The 16,164-nt window shown below is 46.1% G+C and overlaps 1 protein-coding gene across 4 annotated transcripts in view; it reads right to left on the bottom strand.

Moving 5' to 3' along the window:
• WSCD1 (WSC domain containing 1) overlaps window positions 1-16,164 on the bottom strand; it is a 388,346-nt gene that overhangs the window by 316,972 nt on the left and 55,210 nt on the right. For 3 of the 4 annotated variants that reach the window (XM_073004640.1, XM_073004639.1, XM_073004641.1), the window contains exon 3: window positions 5,805-5,879. The exons of the other annotated variant lie outside the window; for it this stretch is intronic. The gene's annotated coding sequence lies outside the window, so the exon portion shown is untranslated. The remainder of the gene's footprint in view (window positions 1-5,804; window positions 5,880-16,164) is intronic. 4 annotated transcript variants of the gene reach the window in all.

Here is a 16,164-nt window from a genome sequence, read left to right as displayed (position 1 = left end):
AATCAGAGGAGGCTGAGTGGAAGATCAGGACTTTCACCACCAACCAAAAGTAGTGTGGACAAACACCCCAGTGGTGTCACTGGAAACTACCTGGTGATCACTAATGAGGCACTCCTACCTCCTCCCACCCTCCCACACACCCACCCACAGAGCCAGGGAGATATCAGTGGAGTCCCAGTGGGAAACCAGAAATCCTACCCTATCCCCCAGTAATAAAGAGTTCTACTGATTCTGGTGTCAATGGAAGCCAAGTATGAAACCTGAAATGCAACCCCCACCTAGCAGTAACAAGGCAGGGTCTCCCTCCACTGCTGGAATGGTATTCGAGAGATCCAGATAAAATCAAAGATTTAGATAAGATCTGGAGTCTCAGCTATGATTTCAATATGTCCTCCCAAAAGCATGTCTTGGGAACTTAATCCCCAATTAAACAATGATGGGAAGTGGGGCCTCATGAGATGTGGTTAGGCCATGAGGGCAGAGCGAATGGATTAATGCCATCATCTCAGGAGTAGGTTCCTTTAAAAAAGATATCTCTCTCTGTCTCTCTCTCTCTCTCTCTCTCTCTGTCTCTGTCTCTGTCTGCCTTCTGCCTTCCACCGTGGGATGACATAGCAAGAAGGCCCTCACCAGATGTCAGTCCCTCAATCTTGGACTTCTTAGCCTGAAATGTGAGAAAATAAATTTCTATTCATTACAAATTACCCATTCTGTAGCATTCTATTGTACCAGCAAGAAACAAACCAAGACAGTCTCATAACATAACACTCAAATAGTCTAAGCTTCAATCAAAAATTGCTCAGTGTTTGAGAAATAGGAAGATCTCAAACTGAATGAAAACAAAAAACCCAAAAAGATAATCAGCATTATAGACTGAACTGTGTTCCTCTCAAAACATTTGTTGAAGTCCTAACCTCCAGTACCACAGAATGTGACCTTATTTAGAAATAAGGTCTTTGAAGAAGTAATTAGTCAAGATGAGGTCATAGTGGAGTAGGGTAGGTCCTTAATCCAATATGACATTTTCTTTATAAAAAGAGACACAGAGACAGACAGATACACAGAATGGCATGTGGAGACAAAGGCAGAGGTTGGAACGGTGCATGTACAAGTCAAGGAATGCCAGGGTTGCCAGCTGTCAGCAGAAGCTAGCAGACGCCTGGAACAGAGGCTCCCTCAGAGCCCTCGGAAGGACCCAACCTTGCCAATACCCTGATCTCAGACTTCCAGCCTCCAGAACCATGAGAGAATTCCCGTCGTGTTTAGCTACCCAGTTTGTGGTACTTTGCAACAGCCCTAGGAAACAAATACAGATGGTAACACTGATATAACAGATATGCTGGAACTGGCTGACCAGTATTTCAAATCAGTCATCATAACAATACTTCAATGAGCAATTACAAACACAATGGAAATAGAATAGGCAGATACATAGACACAGAAATTAGGTAAGTGATTGCCTGGGGTTGGGAAGAGGACAGGTGAGGTCGGGAGAAGAGAAATGGGGAGTGACTGCTGAGAGTTATGGAGGTTCTTTTTATGTGATGAGAATAATCTAAAATTGTTGTGATGGTTGCAAAGCTCAGTGAACCTACTAAGAACCATTGACTCATACACTTTTAAATGGGCAAGTTGTATGACATGTGAAGTATATCTCAAAAATAAAGCTTTTTAAAATACACACACAATGGAAAAAATGAAAAAAAATAGAAAGTCTCAGCAAAGAAATAGAAAGTCTCAAAAAAGAAATAGAAGATATAAAAATAAGAACCAAGTGGAAAGTTTAGAATTGAACATAGAGTAACCAAAATAAAAGACTCAATGGATGGAATCAATAACAGCATGAAGGAGATAGAGGAAATCATCAGGACGTGAATACAGAGCAATATAAATTACCCAATGTGAACAACAGAGTTAAAATACACTGAAAAAAAATTAACAGAACCTCAGGGGCCTGTGAAACTATAACGAAAGAACCAACATGCATGTCATCATAGTCCCAGAAGAATAGGCGAAAAAGGACGGGCTGAAAAATAACTTCTAAAATGGCTGAAAACTTGCCAAATTTGGCAAAAGATGTAAACCTCCATATCTGAGAAGCTGAATGAGCTCCAAATAGGGCACAGTCAAAGAATACACAGTTATATAAAGAAAGAATAATTCTTTCCTGTCTATCAGTTTTACAACTCATTCCCCAAGATTGCCAATGCTAAGTCTGATGTGCATCCTCACTTCCCTTTCTCTGTTCATAGGTAAACACAGGACGACAGGTTCAAGTTTTGGCTTTACTTTGTTTTGCTTTTCACAAATATATGATTATACCACTCACCTTACTTAGCAAACTGTTATACTTAACAATGTGCTACTATCCTTCCACAGAAATCTAACTCATTCTTTTTCACAGCTGCATAGTATTCCATACCATGGACATGTCATAATTTAGTCAATTGCACTCTTATTTTGTACGTTTCAATATTGTGCCACTTCATCGTGCCAAACATTGGAGGAAAAAATGTTGTTGTTCTGCTGTCCTTAAGTACTGGCATTTTTACTTTTACGAATAGAGTACCCAAAAGGGGATGCTGGGTCAAAGGGTGTGTGAACTCTTCTGGTAACAATGGGAAAAATGGGAAAAGTCAATTTAATGTTTAATTATTAAAAAGTTTCTATTAAAAAGTTTCTATTTGGGAGATGTATCCAGAATTTAGAAGGACATCGAAAAAAGAAGACCTAGGGCAACGTGGCAGAGTCACAGAGAAACTGACACGAGAACTGGAGCCTGAGAGAGGAGTGGATGTTTGCCAGATGACGAGAGGTAAGTTTGGGAAGAGTGTGGCCTGGAGAAGACCATCACTGCTGATCAGAGGGACAGGGGTTGACCAGACATCCCAAGGGAAAGATGTGCCAGGGTGCTCCAGATGGAGGGAACACATAAAGGTGAGGAGAAACGCAAGAGAATTTGTCTGCTAATGTATTTGGAGTGTGTGTGTGTGTGTGTGTGTGTGTGTGTGTGTGTGTGTAAGCATGCATGCCTATGCTGGGATGGAGAGCAGCTTGGCAGGAAGAACAAAGATAAAGAGATCTGATTTACAGTAAACCCAACTGGGATTCATTGAAGGCTTTTTAAGCAGTAGAACGACATGGTCAAATCTATTTTAGAAAGATCCCTTAGGGGAAGGATATCATCAACAGAGGAGTCTGAGGTTGGGGATTCACTCCAAAAAAGGATGCATTTACAAAGGCACATGAACCCTTGCAAGGCAGCTCGCGACGGGAGGGCTAGAAAGCTGGGTCGCCAGAGCGTGGTGAGGACAAGCAGCTCAGTATAAGTGTCCCCGAGGCCTTTGCTAGCAAGCTCCAGAGTCCATGGGCCCAGAGCATCCACACGAACTGTGGACAAACAGGGCTCACCAATGTCAAATGTGTTTATCCACCTGAATCAAGGTTAGCTCGGCAGTCACACCTTGCAGCCTTCACTGACCATTCCAATCTAGCATTTGGATCACCCCCTGAAACGCCCAGCCTATGGTTACAGACTTTTGTAAGCATGTCCACATCCTGCATTGCACTGCCCAACTTCACTGAAACTCCCCCAAAGCAGGGCCCCAACTTGGCCATCCATGTCCCCGAAGAGCTGGAATTGCGCTCCAACCCACTGGTGTTAAGTACATAAGCACTGATGAGTTGACAGGCTGCTTGTTGATTGACTGATTCTCACTCAAGTTGCCTGAAGTTTACTGGTTTCAAAATTGAAGAGGGCACGAATTGGGCTTTCCCCCTCACTCCCCACTCCCTTCCTTTGCAGAAAATATCCTAAAAATAAAATGAAGATGCCAGGACTGCCATCCTCCCAATTTGAGAAGAAAATTCTTAGCTTCTTTCCAATACGTTATCTTTTGCATATAAAGACAATGCTCCCAACCTGTCCATTTTCTCAAATTGGAGGAAACAGCTCTGAATTCTATTCAAAGCAGGTAACTTGGCCCCATATAGTCATCTGAGATCTCACAGGTTTGTGACCTAACCTGCAGGGGTCACTAGGGGCCAGAGGATATCTCGGGGCTGCCTGTGGAGAGACTGGGGCTCCTTTGGTAGACAGGACCGGGCCAGGCGCGGTGGCTCACGCCTGTAATCCTATCACTTTGAGAGGCTGAGGCAGGTGGATCACCTGAGGTTGGGAGTTCGAGACTAGCCTGGCCAATATGATGAAACCCCCATCTCTACTAAAAATTAGCCGGGCATAGTGGTGGGCGCCTGTAATCCCAGCTACTCAGGAGGCTGAGGCAGGAGAACGGCTTGAACCTGGGAGGCGGAGGTTGCAGTGAACCAAGATTGCGCTGCTGCAGTCCAGCCTGGGTGACAGAGTGAGACTCCATCTCTCAAAAAAAATGATAATAATAATAATTAATTTAAAAAAATTTTAGAAAGCTAGCCAGGACCAAGGTCCTCACTGAGGTCAGGGTCAGGGCTCAGCCTGCAGCATCCTCAGAAGCAGCAATCTGGGCATCCTCAGCCCCAGAATCTTCCCACAGACTCAGGAGACCCAGTCCAGGTCAGATGTTCTCAGCTCCTCAGTTATTCATGTGCAGAACAGACCTGCTTGTCACTGGAGCTGCCTCTGGGTCCCCACTACAGAGCAGTCTGGCCAGCCCCGCCTCCCTCTCAGAAGTCGATTTCATATCCTGCCCTGGCACCTTCTCCCGGGGAGTGCTCTGAGGGTGTGCTGGAGACTGGTGGCTCACATCACCGTCACGATGACGCGGCAACCCAGACAGCTCCTCCACCGTGTGGTCTCTCTCTCCATCTGGGTCCATGGGTTGCCTTTCAAAATTAAATCAAAAAAACTAAGGAAAATGAATTTAAAAAGCACTGGGCTGACTGGTTTTCCTACTGAGGGCTTCGGAAACCAGCCGCCTAGAAGTCCATTTACGCAAAACCATAAGTAACCTTTCATCCAGCCATAGCCACGCCCTGTCGTGAATTCTCAGGGCTGCTGGGTCCTGGAAGATGATCTTCCAAAGGCAGGGACAGGGAGAGAGAAGGCATTGAGTGGAGCAAGTAGACCTGGGGAGAGGATTTGGTCCCCTGGGGGTGAGGGAAATGTGCCGCTGTTTTAACCAAAGACGGAAGAAACAGCAGACTTCGGCCATGCTGAAGATTCCTTCGACAGCCAGATGCAGGCTTCTTCATGTGGCCTGTGGCCAGAGAAAGAGTGTTATCCTCCTGGTAAGCGAATACATTTTGTACTAACTGAATCTCATTGCAGCAGAATCTTCCTGGCTTTGTAAAAATCTAATAGTGTTGCCAACGGAAAACCTCCTTCAGACAGCAGCTCTGTGGATCGGGAGCAGCGGGATGAGGACAGACGTTGAGGGGACGTTTTCCAGCTAAGAATGCTTTTTACATTTTTAAATGGTTGCAACAGAAGGAAGAAGGTGGAGGAGAAGGAGGAAGGGGAGGGGGAAAAAAGAGGAAGGAGGTCATATATGACCCTCAAAGCCTAAAATATTTACTCTCTGACCTTTTACAGAAAAACTTTACTGATCCCTAGTCTAAAGCAAAGGGCTTGAATTTCAATCACAGTCCACAAATTTCGGTGTGAAAAAACAAAATTAAACAAAATTCTTTGCAACTTTATTTTATTTCAAGCTTCTGCTAGGGTGGCATAAACCAATCTCAGTTAAGTTGGGGTTGTGGCCACGTTCCTATATAGCTCAAAGTCAATTGGGTGCTCAATGTCATCCGTCCACACCAGCATCCCCTGAGATGCCCATCATCCTCTCTGCCCCTTGCAGGTCTCTCACCTGTCTTTCAGGTCTTCAAGCTCCCTCCTGTATTTCTGCAGCTTGTCCGAAAACCCAGCATTCCTTCAGCTGCTTCTGCACCACAACAGAGAACAGGATTTTTACAGACAGACCATGGCCCCATCTTGTCGATAACCTCTTTCTCTAAGCTTCCCTGGGGTTCCCCTCAGAGAGTGGGGCACGGGTCCTCTCTGCTCCCAGATCCCGCAAACTTCTCTTGGATCATTCTGCCTCCCCAGGGCTCTGCCCAGGAGGTAGGGACCAGATTGCTCCCCCTGGGACACACAGGGAACTATACTCTCAACTTTTCCTCCACTCCTGTGTTCTTTTCTTCCCTTAGCGTTTGGAATCTTTGCTCTTCCAAGAGTAACCCAGATGGTGGTTACTCTTCTCAGTCTCCCGGTCTTAAACATTTTTGTCTGACTGTTCAAAGGAGCTTTTTGTTCTGTCTAATACTGTTATTTTAGAACATAAAATTCAGAAAGAGAATTCACAATCCTTTCCTTTCTGACATACCCCTTCTCTGAAGGAATGAGTACAGAATGATCAGACTGCTCAGAATTGGAGAGAAGGCTATGCTGGAGGAGAGAAAGGTCTGCGATATTTCACAACTATTTTTTCCATCATGCTAAGCTGTTCATTTGTAATTGACTTATTTACTTATACCAAGCTGACTATACAGCCAGCTTACATTGGCTCTCAAGAACCAATTGTTGAATTTTCAGAAAAGTTACAAGCTGATTGTTAAACCATTGGTAGCTGAAATTGGCCACAATAGGAGCATTTATACCACAAAAAGTGATGAACATACAAAGCCAGGCATCTCCTGGCCTACCTCCAAAAGAGCAGTTGTTAACATTTACTAGCACACCACTGCTCATACCCACCTCTTTCCACCAAGGATTTTAGGTAGATTTTCCAAGTGCAGTGTGTCTGAGATGTTAATCACTGCCAGTCCCACTCATTCTCACTCTAATTAGATCTTTTCTACTCACAGTTTCTGCTGAATAAGCAGCTATGTTTCCTACCCCACGAACCTCCTCACCTTAGCCCACATATAGCCCTGGCTAACTGGCCTGTGGTGGGCACCTGGCGGGATACCAGACAGTCCCTAGGAGGGCCAGAAAACCAGGTCTTGGAGACCTTGGCTCAAAAAAGATGAGGCTGTGTAGCATTCAGTGTATGAGCCGCCCCAGATCTGCACATTTGATTTCTAGCTGGAATGGCTGGAGCCGTGGCTTGTCCCTTTCCTGTGGTCTTATAGTCGAGTCACAGTCACTGTCAGGTTGCTGTGGGAGGTTGCTGTACCCCTGCAGCAGCCTGGGGACTTGCTCAAAACCCTCATCGCCACCTCACCCCATGCCTGCTCTTGCCTCCCACCTCAGGATGTCCTTGTTGCTGTGGAGACAAGAGACACCAGGGGACCCAGGTGAAGCTCACATTACAAACAACCCAGAAATGTGAGGAATTAACATCCCTTGGAGCAAATTTTAACCAGAAGGATATGGGAGCCCACAGGTAAATTCTTACCCTTCCTCCCCTAAGAGTCCAGCCTAGATCAGTGCTTCTCAGTCTCAGCACTGCTGACATCGTGGACCAGATGATTCTTTGTTCAGAGCCGGAGATGCTGTGCCCTGGAGGATGTTTAGCCGCATCTCTGGCCTCTGCCCACAATATCACCCAATGCCACTGTCCTCCTCCTAGACATGGCCATCAGAAATGTCTCTAGATGTTGTCCAGTGTTCCCTGGGGAGCAAAATCACCCCTGACTGAGAACCATCAGCCTGGACAGACCAGAGATGCTGCAGTTTCACATGGCCCCTCTGAAGATGTCATGCAATGCCGAGAAATCAGCTGTTAGGCAGCTGCAGCCAACTTAGCACCACACTCTCCTGCATTTGCTCTCCCTTGTTTCCGCCTCACTCCCTCTTCCCCTCACCCCTGCTTCGCTGAGACTGCACTTCCCAATAACATGTAAGCTTTTGCCTCCAGTTCTGTTTTCTAGAGAACCTGGGCTAAGGCGCTGTGAATTCGATTTCATCGCAAGAATGTGAACTAAGAGACCCAGAGGAACGTTACCACGTAGTGGTGGAGGCTGCAGCTAGAAGGAACTGTCGTGCTGGGGCGGAAAAGAGGGGTGCGGGAGACAGGAGTGAGCACAAGGCGGAATAAGTCTGCAAGAAAGAGAACAGGACAGAAGCACCGAGAAGCAGACCCGCTGAGAGAGTGAGAGCAAGCGTGGGAAGGAACACGGATCCCTCTTTTACCCTCATGAAAACCCTGTGCTTGAGTTCGATTAAGTGGGTCTCTATCGCTTACAATAACAGAACCACTGAAAGTTCTGGAAACACCCTAATTCCCCACGGAGCTCATACAAAGCTGATTTCAGCCCAATTTAAGGAATAACATTTTAACAATTAAGGACGTTCTCCTATGGAATGGGGAGGTGCAGGACAAGGGACAATGAGCTTCGCCTCCCCCACTGGGCTCATTCCCAAAGGGAGTGGACAGCCAGCCTCCCGTCAGAAACACAGCAGAGCGGTCAGGCGTGGTGGCTCACACCTGTCATCCCAGCACTTTGGGAGGCCAAGGCGGGAGGATTGCTTGAGCCTAGGAATTTGAGACCAGCCTGGGCATTATAGCAAGGCCTCGTCTCTGCACAAAATTTTAAAATTAGCCAAGTATGGTGATGCACACCTATAAACCCAGCTACTCAGGAGGCTGAGGTGGGAGGATCACTCCAGCCTGGCAGTTTGTGGTTACAGTGAGCTATAACTGGGTGACAGCCTGGGTGACAGAGCAAGACCCTGTCTCAAAAAAAAAAAAAAAGAAAGAAATATGGCAGAGAATGTGCTCTCACACTTGAGGACCTGGGAGAGCTATTTGGGTGCCCTCTACAGTTCCCCCCTCCCCACCTGACTATGAACTTCCCTGATTCCTGAACTTAGATTCGGAAAAACTGGGTTTTCGATCCTGATTCTCTGGTCACCTTGCTGTGTACCCCTAAGCAAACCCCCGCCTTCAAATCTAGGTCTTGTTTTTCTCGTCTGTATAGAAAGAGGTTTAATGCCATGCTTGTCGAAACTTTGAAAAACATGACGTTGACATGACGGATGTCAGAACCCAGAGCCCAAGTAATAACACCAGGTAAGAATGTAAGGAAATTGGCCAGGCACAGTGGCTCACGCCTGTAATCTCAGCACTTTGGAGGCCGAGGCAGGTGGATCACCTGAAGTCAGAAGTTCGAGACCAACCTGGCCAACACAGTGAAACTCCATCTCTACTAAAAATACAAAAATTAGTTGGGTATGGTGGCGGGCACCTGTAGTCCCAGATACTTGGGAGGCTGAGGCACTTGAACCCGGGAGGCAGAGGTTCCAGTGAGCCGAGACGGCGCCACTGCACTCCAGCTTGGACGACAGAGCAAGACTCAGTCTCAAAAAAAAAAAAAAAAAGGTAAGGAAGTCTATGAAGAGCAAAGTAAAGACCTACCCTTGAGTGCAGAAATCTGGCTATGTTGGCACGGGATGTAAAGAACATGATTCATGCATCAACAGGCATAGAAAATAATTGAGAAAATAATAGTGAACTCTAATTTCATGGAATTAGCAGTGTGATATGGTTACCAAGAAATAAATGCTATCTGGACCACATCAATAGAAGCATGGGGTCCAGAATATGGGTGATGGCCATGTCACTCTCCTTTACACTGCTCCAGACTCATCTGAGGTACTGAGTCCCCCACACTCTCAAAGGGACATATGTGGTCAACCAGGCTTGGTCAAAGGAGGGTGGCCTAAGGTAAATGAACAACCAGAATCCACTGTGTTGGAGGGACACTCAGTGGAGCTAGGAGTGGTCCTCCCGGGGGAGGGAAGATTTGGGGGAACAGGAGCACCAGTTTCAAGAATCAGAAGGGCTGTCATAAGTTAGAGGGAACTTACTTCAGCATGGCCCAGTTATCCAGACCTAGTTCAAGGAACTCAAATGGGTAGAAGCTACTGGAAGATCAATCACAACTAAACCCGGGGCAGGGTTTTCCCCATGCTCATACTGAGAGTTGGATGGGTTCTGCCGGGCCCAGATGGAAACAATGATCGTGATTGTAATAGCAACTTATTAAGTGTTTTCTGCATGCTGAGGACTCTACACATATTTCGTCTTTACAACAACCCTAGGAGGCAAGTAATATCATCTCTAAGCTACGGTAAAGAAAACTGCAGCTTGGAGATATAGGAATCTGGGAAGACCTAGGAATCAAGGCCCTAGGAACTGACTCCAAAGCCTGTCCTTAAATACTGTTGAACAGGAGATGCTGGTGGAGAAGACAGAGCTTCAGCTGAGAGCATAGTAATGATAACAGCCAACATTTGCACAGCATGGGCTGGGCCCCTATTCTGGGTGTTTTGCATATGTCAGCAACATAAATCACAACACTTTAAGACACCATTTTCATCTACAGGAGGGGAAACAAACAAGGCAAATTTAAGTAACTTGTCCAAGGTCACTGATTCATAAATAGTAGAACTGGGATGCTCTTAACTGCTATACTACCCTGCCTCCCACCTGAGCTAGAAGTAGGTTTCTTTTTTGGTGGCTTCTGGATTCAGCACCTGTTACTTCCCACACAGGAGTCTCAGAGACAAACCCTTTTCCCCATGGCTTACCACAGAAACTCTTGCCAAAATTACAATTTGATGGTGGATGCCCTCGGCCCCTGTAGTAGCTGGGTTTCATTTCTTCCCAGTTCTATCTCATCTGACAGGCACCCTGATTCTCAGGAGTGGTGGACACTGTCCTCAGATAAAGGCACCAGCCATATCACCAGCCCGTCCTGAGCCCCAGCCCCTGAAACCCGGCTCTGCCTCTCAGCCACTTCACTCGAGTCTCCGACAAGGGCAGCTATTTTGGGTGAGAAATGGGGCAGGCAGAAAAAATTTCATTCAAGTAATTAAAGAATCACTGCATTTTTCATGATTAACTTCATGTGCGCAGATTGAATGCAAAAAGCTGTTAGCAGAGCATTTCTGTTTCTGTACCTGACATGAGCAATGGGAATATTTGTTCTGCCCGGGAGGATTACACCTTCCATTAATCTCAGTTTTATTGAAAGTTTAAATAACAGACAGACACAATGTGATCAATTAGCAGTGTAATTCCAAGGAAATGTCATAGTAAAATTAAATCTCGAGCACATTCGCGGCAAAGATGCCGGCAAGTTCTCTCCAGTCTCCCTTCACCATCGCAGTGTGTATATTTTAATTGAAAGTTTATTCTGCTATGTGCCTCATCTACTAAATTTTAATTTAACATTGTAATGAGGAGGGTGTTTCTGAGGAGCTCTTCATGATAAGTCCAGGAGGTTTCACAAATTAAGAGAACAAGTGAATTTATAGTATTTTCCAAGCTGCTGTGGGAGAAGAGCGCACCCCCAATCCTTTGAAGGGTATCCCAGGGCCTGGAGGACCAGCTCAAGGGATATGTAGCAAATGTGGGCAGCTGGACCAAAAGGTGACCACATCATAGAAACTGTAAGGTCCCAAGAGACTGGGATCTCAGGCCAGACCACTTACAGGGGCGACAAGCAAAACAGGAAGTTCCACAGCTCTTCTCCCTTCTCCTGCCTCCCGGCATCCCTCTAGTGCCCCCTAATGACAAAACCCAATAGGAAACCCGCTGGCTAAGTAAAAATGCCATTCCCACTCTCAGTTGCAGGTTGCAGAGCTGAGTGTGGAAAGGCAAGTCTGGAGGTGAGAGGCAGTAGCTTAGTAACCAACAAAAACTTGGGAACATCCCTTTGTCCCTTTGACCTTTAGCTTTCTCAACTGTAAAATGTAGATAATAATACCCAGTTCTCAGGGTTGTGGGGAAACTCCAGCAAGACAGAGACCTATTGCAGGATTTGGAGGGTACAATCTAAAGGTGAGAGGAATTGTTATTTTCCACCACCTGTCAGAAAAATCCCAAGGGAGCTTTTCCAGAAGGGAGACTCTCCTTCTTTCAGATGACACCAGAAAATGATGTCATGTAGCTGAGGTTTCAGAAAGGTCTTGGTTTATTTAGGAGGTGACCTGAACTTCAGGATGATGGGGGAGGAAGACAGAGGGATAGAGCCTGTGTTGTCCCCAGCAGCAGAACCAAAGTAGAATAAGCATCAGCCTATTCTCTTTCGTCAAAGCCAGCAGTCAGTCTCCACATGGGTCATTTCATTGGAGCCTTGAATTTACCCCTACCAGACTGTATCTAACTTATTTTTGTAACCCAGCAGCCTGCGCAGTACCTGGCCCCTGGCACACACTTAATGAGTTGCAGATTTGAAACAGAGAATTACAGAACTGTAGGAATTGGGTACCCTAGTGGCAGCTGCTGGTGAGAGGTGGTATTGCAATTCAGCTCTATTAGACCCTGTACATGCCCAGAAGTAAGTACATCTCTGGAAGCTGCCAGTGAGGAATCAAAGAGTTTCCAGGGAAAGAAAAAAAAATATGCTAATGTTCAGAATTTAGTTAAATGGCAAAGAAAATGAAAAAGATGTCATCTCTGGTTTTATTATCTCCCACTCTACTGCTTGCTCACTCCATTCCATCCACAATGCTTTCCTATCCAAGTATACCCAGCAGTCTCCTGCCTCATGCCTTTGGCCTTACTGTTTTCTCTGCCCAAAAACGCCTTCTCATATATTCTCATGGCTTGCTTTGTGGTCCCTACTCAAATGTCACCTCCTCAGAAGAGACTTCTCTGACCACTGCATTTAAAATGGTAACAATTCCTGTCATTCTTGCTTTTCTTCAAGGCAGTTTCTTGTTTATCTTTAATGCACTTATTACCTGCCATTATCTTATATATATATATTCAGTTTTTTTGTGTCTCCTGAATATAAATTCCCTGAGGGTAGATGTCGTCATTGTTCTCAATTTTATCCCTAGCACCTAATATATTAATAACATAACAGTCACTCAAAAAGTATGTGTTGAATTACTAGAGAGAAAAAGACTGTGATGTGACTTAATGACAGCACTTTTAGGAGATTTCTACGCTTCTAATAGATTTGTTGTAAGCTGTGCTGAGAAGACATTTCTCAGCTGAACATTGATAAGGTCCCTGTGAGAAAAGAGCCCCACAGTATAGAAATCAGGGATTCATCAGGGTAATGGGTGCTGCCATTGTCCTTCCCTAAATGCCCCTTCTGGTCTTCATTGGTGAACACGCTTCAACAATGAGGACCAGAAGAGACATTCTGGTGAAACCCAGGAAAGGATCAATCCATGTGTGTGGCGGACAGAGTATGTCTTGCTCTCCTTTCATGGGGGAAAAAAAAAAAAGCAAAGAGGCCATAAGTGCAACTGAAGAGTTCAGAAATTAGTGTCCACAGGCCCTGAGAACTCTGAGGTAGTCTGTGAGCATTTGTCAGTGCCCCACATTTATTATACTGCTACACATTTATTGTATTGTTTTTGTGTTCACACAAGAAAGTCATTAAATCCTCATGATGACACATCTCTGACTTAATAATAGAAGTTAATGGAGAACTAGGATTCGCTTTTCAAAAATTTGCTTTGCCATCAACTTGGCTAAAATAGAGCTCATTCTATAACGCAACCATCATCTGAATTTGCTGTCATCAGTCCCAATCAGTCTATTCTGTATCATTTCAGACAGCTACAGAGAAGATATTTGGAAACTTGGTAACACAGAAGATTTTTTTAACAGTTAAGACTGGAATCCACATGGAGACAAACAAGATTAACTCTTGAATGTGGTTGATACTGTGTTCATGAGACATAAGAAAGGTGCTTAGAGATGCAACACCTTCTTTTGGAAACTCCAGTCTAAGTTGGTCAAGTCAAGACCAAGCTTATCAGATCCATCGGATTCTGGACTAGATCTTTCAACTGAACCTCCAGAGTCAGTGGTTGAAGCTGGAGCATGTGCGCCAGTGCCTGGCCACACTAATTACGAGGGCAGGTGGGAAGAGACAGAGAAGGAGTTTTCCTTCATTCGTGGCTTCCTTCTTCTCTCCCAAGCAAATGCTGCCACATCTCATGGGTGATACACCTTCCGTCCTTCTGGCCCAAGAGTTGTCTGGATCTTTTATTTGTTTGGCTTCCACAGGAGTCCCTCCCCAGAATTTTCATCCAGGTGGGAGAGTCAGCTCTCCAGTGGTCCTCCCAGCCACACCTTTCCACAGGCATCTCACTTCGCAGGCCTCACATACCGGCTATTTCTCAGCTTCAGCCTTAATTCCTTATATAGTGCTTCTCACCTCAAAGGAAATGTTTCCCATGTCAGAATGATTCAACAGGCCTCTGATTTTCTTATCAGAAATATCATGCTCACATTTTAAATACCAGCGGAGTTTTCTCCATAAGGTAGCTTTGATCTGGCCTCTCTCCAGCCAAAAGACTTTCCATTATGATCACCAGGCCTGCCAAGAGCCCAAGAGTTGGGCACCACACAGACTCCTCCTGAGAAGAGCACTGACCGAATAGCCCACTGGACCTGGCCCTGAGGGCTGGCCCCAAGGCATTTCTTATGGCCTCCTCCAGAAGCCTCTCTTTCTCCTCACAGTCTCCACCCTACCCTTCATTTTGCCAAGAACTTCTTCAAAGTTAGAGCAAGCCATACTTAGCTCACTATTTAAGGAACAAAGCCATGCCCAAGATGAAGAGGCCTAGGAGACAGAAGCCCTACATCAATCAGACCCCCTGAGGACACAGAATCCAACTGGGATGATGCAAAGGAAGAGACTCAAATGAAGGAACTCCTCTTAGTGTTGCGGTGGTAATCGTGAGGCACCCAAAGTGTAGCCACAGTGGTGAGGCATTATCACCCATAGGCATAAAGGAGAAGAGGGAAGAAATATTACTGGGACACAGTGAGAGCTGAAGCCACTGAAGATGACACCAGACAGGACATGGACGGTCCCAGCAACTTCTGGAACATGGCCTAGAGCAAGGAGGGTCAGTGAAAGTCACACCTCATCCTCTCTCTCTTTCTCTGTCTCTCCTCTCCAGTCTTCTGTTAGTGCCTCACTGGCCAAACCCAAGAGATAGTCAACAAGGAAACCCTGGGTGGTGTCCTCCTGGGGCACAGCACAGGTCAGGGAGGCAGGATTTGAGGGTATAAGACAGGAGTGCACAGAGAATAGCAAAGCACCAGCAAAGTCTGGTTATAAACATCTACTTTCCTGTGCCTGCCTCGCCCTCCCCGAAGCTGGTGCCCACCCAGCGCCCATCCCTTATGGTCCTGGTTTCACGATCTCTGTTCATCTCTCCTAGCTCAGGTCCTCAAGGCCACTGGCAAACCTGAGGATGCAGAATCTTCCCGTTTTCCCTCCGTCTTCCCCGTATTTCCTTTCTATTCTCTTTTCACAAAGGTTCCTCTTACTCCCTGGTCCAAGGCAGCTCTGCAGAGCCTAGGACCACTTCAGTGACATCACGCAAAGAAGCAGGAGGAAAAATACATAGGATCCTCTCCTAAAATTCAAGATCTAAGAGCCTAGGATAGACACAGGATTCCGCAATGTCCCCTCTGCAAGTGAGCCAGGACTGTAGAAGCATAGGCTTCCTCCACGGGGTAGCAACGAGCTGAGTTCCACTTCTGGCCCTGCCACTAGCTCCCATCCAGCCCGGTGAGTCCCCTCATGCTTACAGACTGCTCAAATGAACCTCCTTCTAAAGGAAATCCTGGGAAGAAGTCAGAGAACTGGAAGAAGCTGTCATTGTTCCTGAGTTCCTGTCATTGTAACTGAGTTGACAGCAAACCCAGCACAATAGCCTTACACACAGACACTTGGCAAACATGCACCTGAGTTCTGTGGGAACCCAGCGGGGAGATTTCATTTTGTCATGCTCCCCATTCCGAAGTTGAACCCTAATTCTTTTCTCCTCTCCCATGATGCGGCATGTTCCTGCGTTATGGGCGTCCTTCCGCGGGGTGCTCACATGGCAGGGTTGCCTGTGAAAAATGAGCCGCGCTGGCCATTGTGCAAATTCACAGCCTTGCCTGACAGCTAACAAGCTCTGTGGCCAGGAAGCGCAACAGAGCGAAGGTCCAATTACAGCAGAGGAAAGCCTCCTACAAAGGGCTTAAATGCACTAACAATCCATTGCGGAAGGTCAGGGAGCCCCTAATGGGCCGCCTGCTGTCAGAGCGGCAGCAAAAGGCTGAAAGTGAACTGACTGCCCCACCACCGCAGCACGGAGATGTTTGTCTTGAATCTCTCTTGTTCAGAATCGGTCTTGTTGACAGGAAAAAAAAAAGGGGAGGGGGCATCACTAGGCAAGGGGACAAGCAAAGCCATTAGGAAATTTTCGTAAAGCACAGCTCTGGATGACTTCCAATCCCTTCCTCAAATCCC

Source organism: Chlorocebus sabaeus, chromosome 16, assembly GCF_047675955.1.
Source record: "Chlorocebus sabaeus isolate Y175 chromosome 16, mChlSab1.0.hap1, whole genome shotgun sequence".
Lineage (NCBI taxonomy): Eukaryota > Metazoa > Chordata > Mammalia > Primates > Cercopithecidae > Chlorocebus > Chlorocebus sabaeus.
The sequence above is the reverse complement of the archived record's forward strand: the minus strand, read 5'-3'. Positions and strand labels throughout refer to the sequence as shown.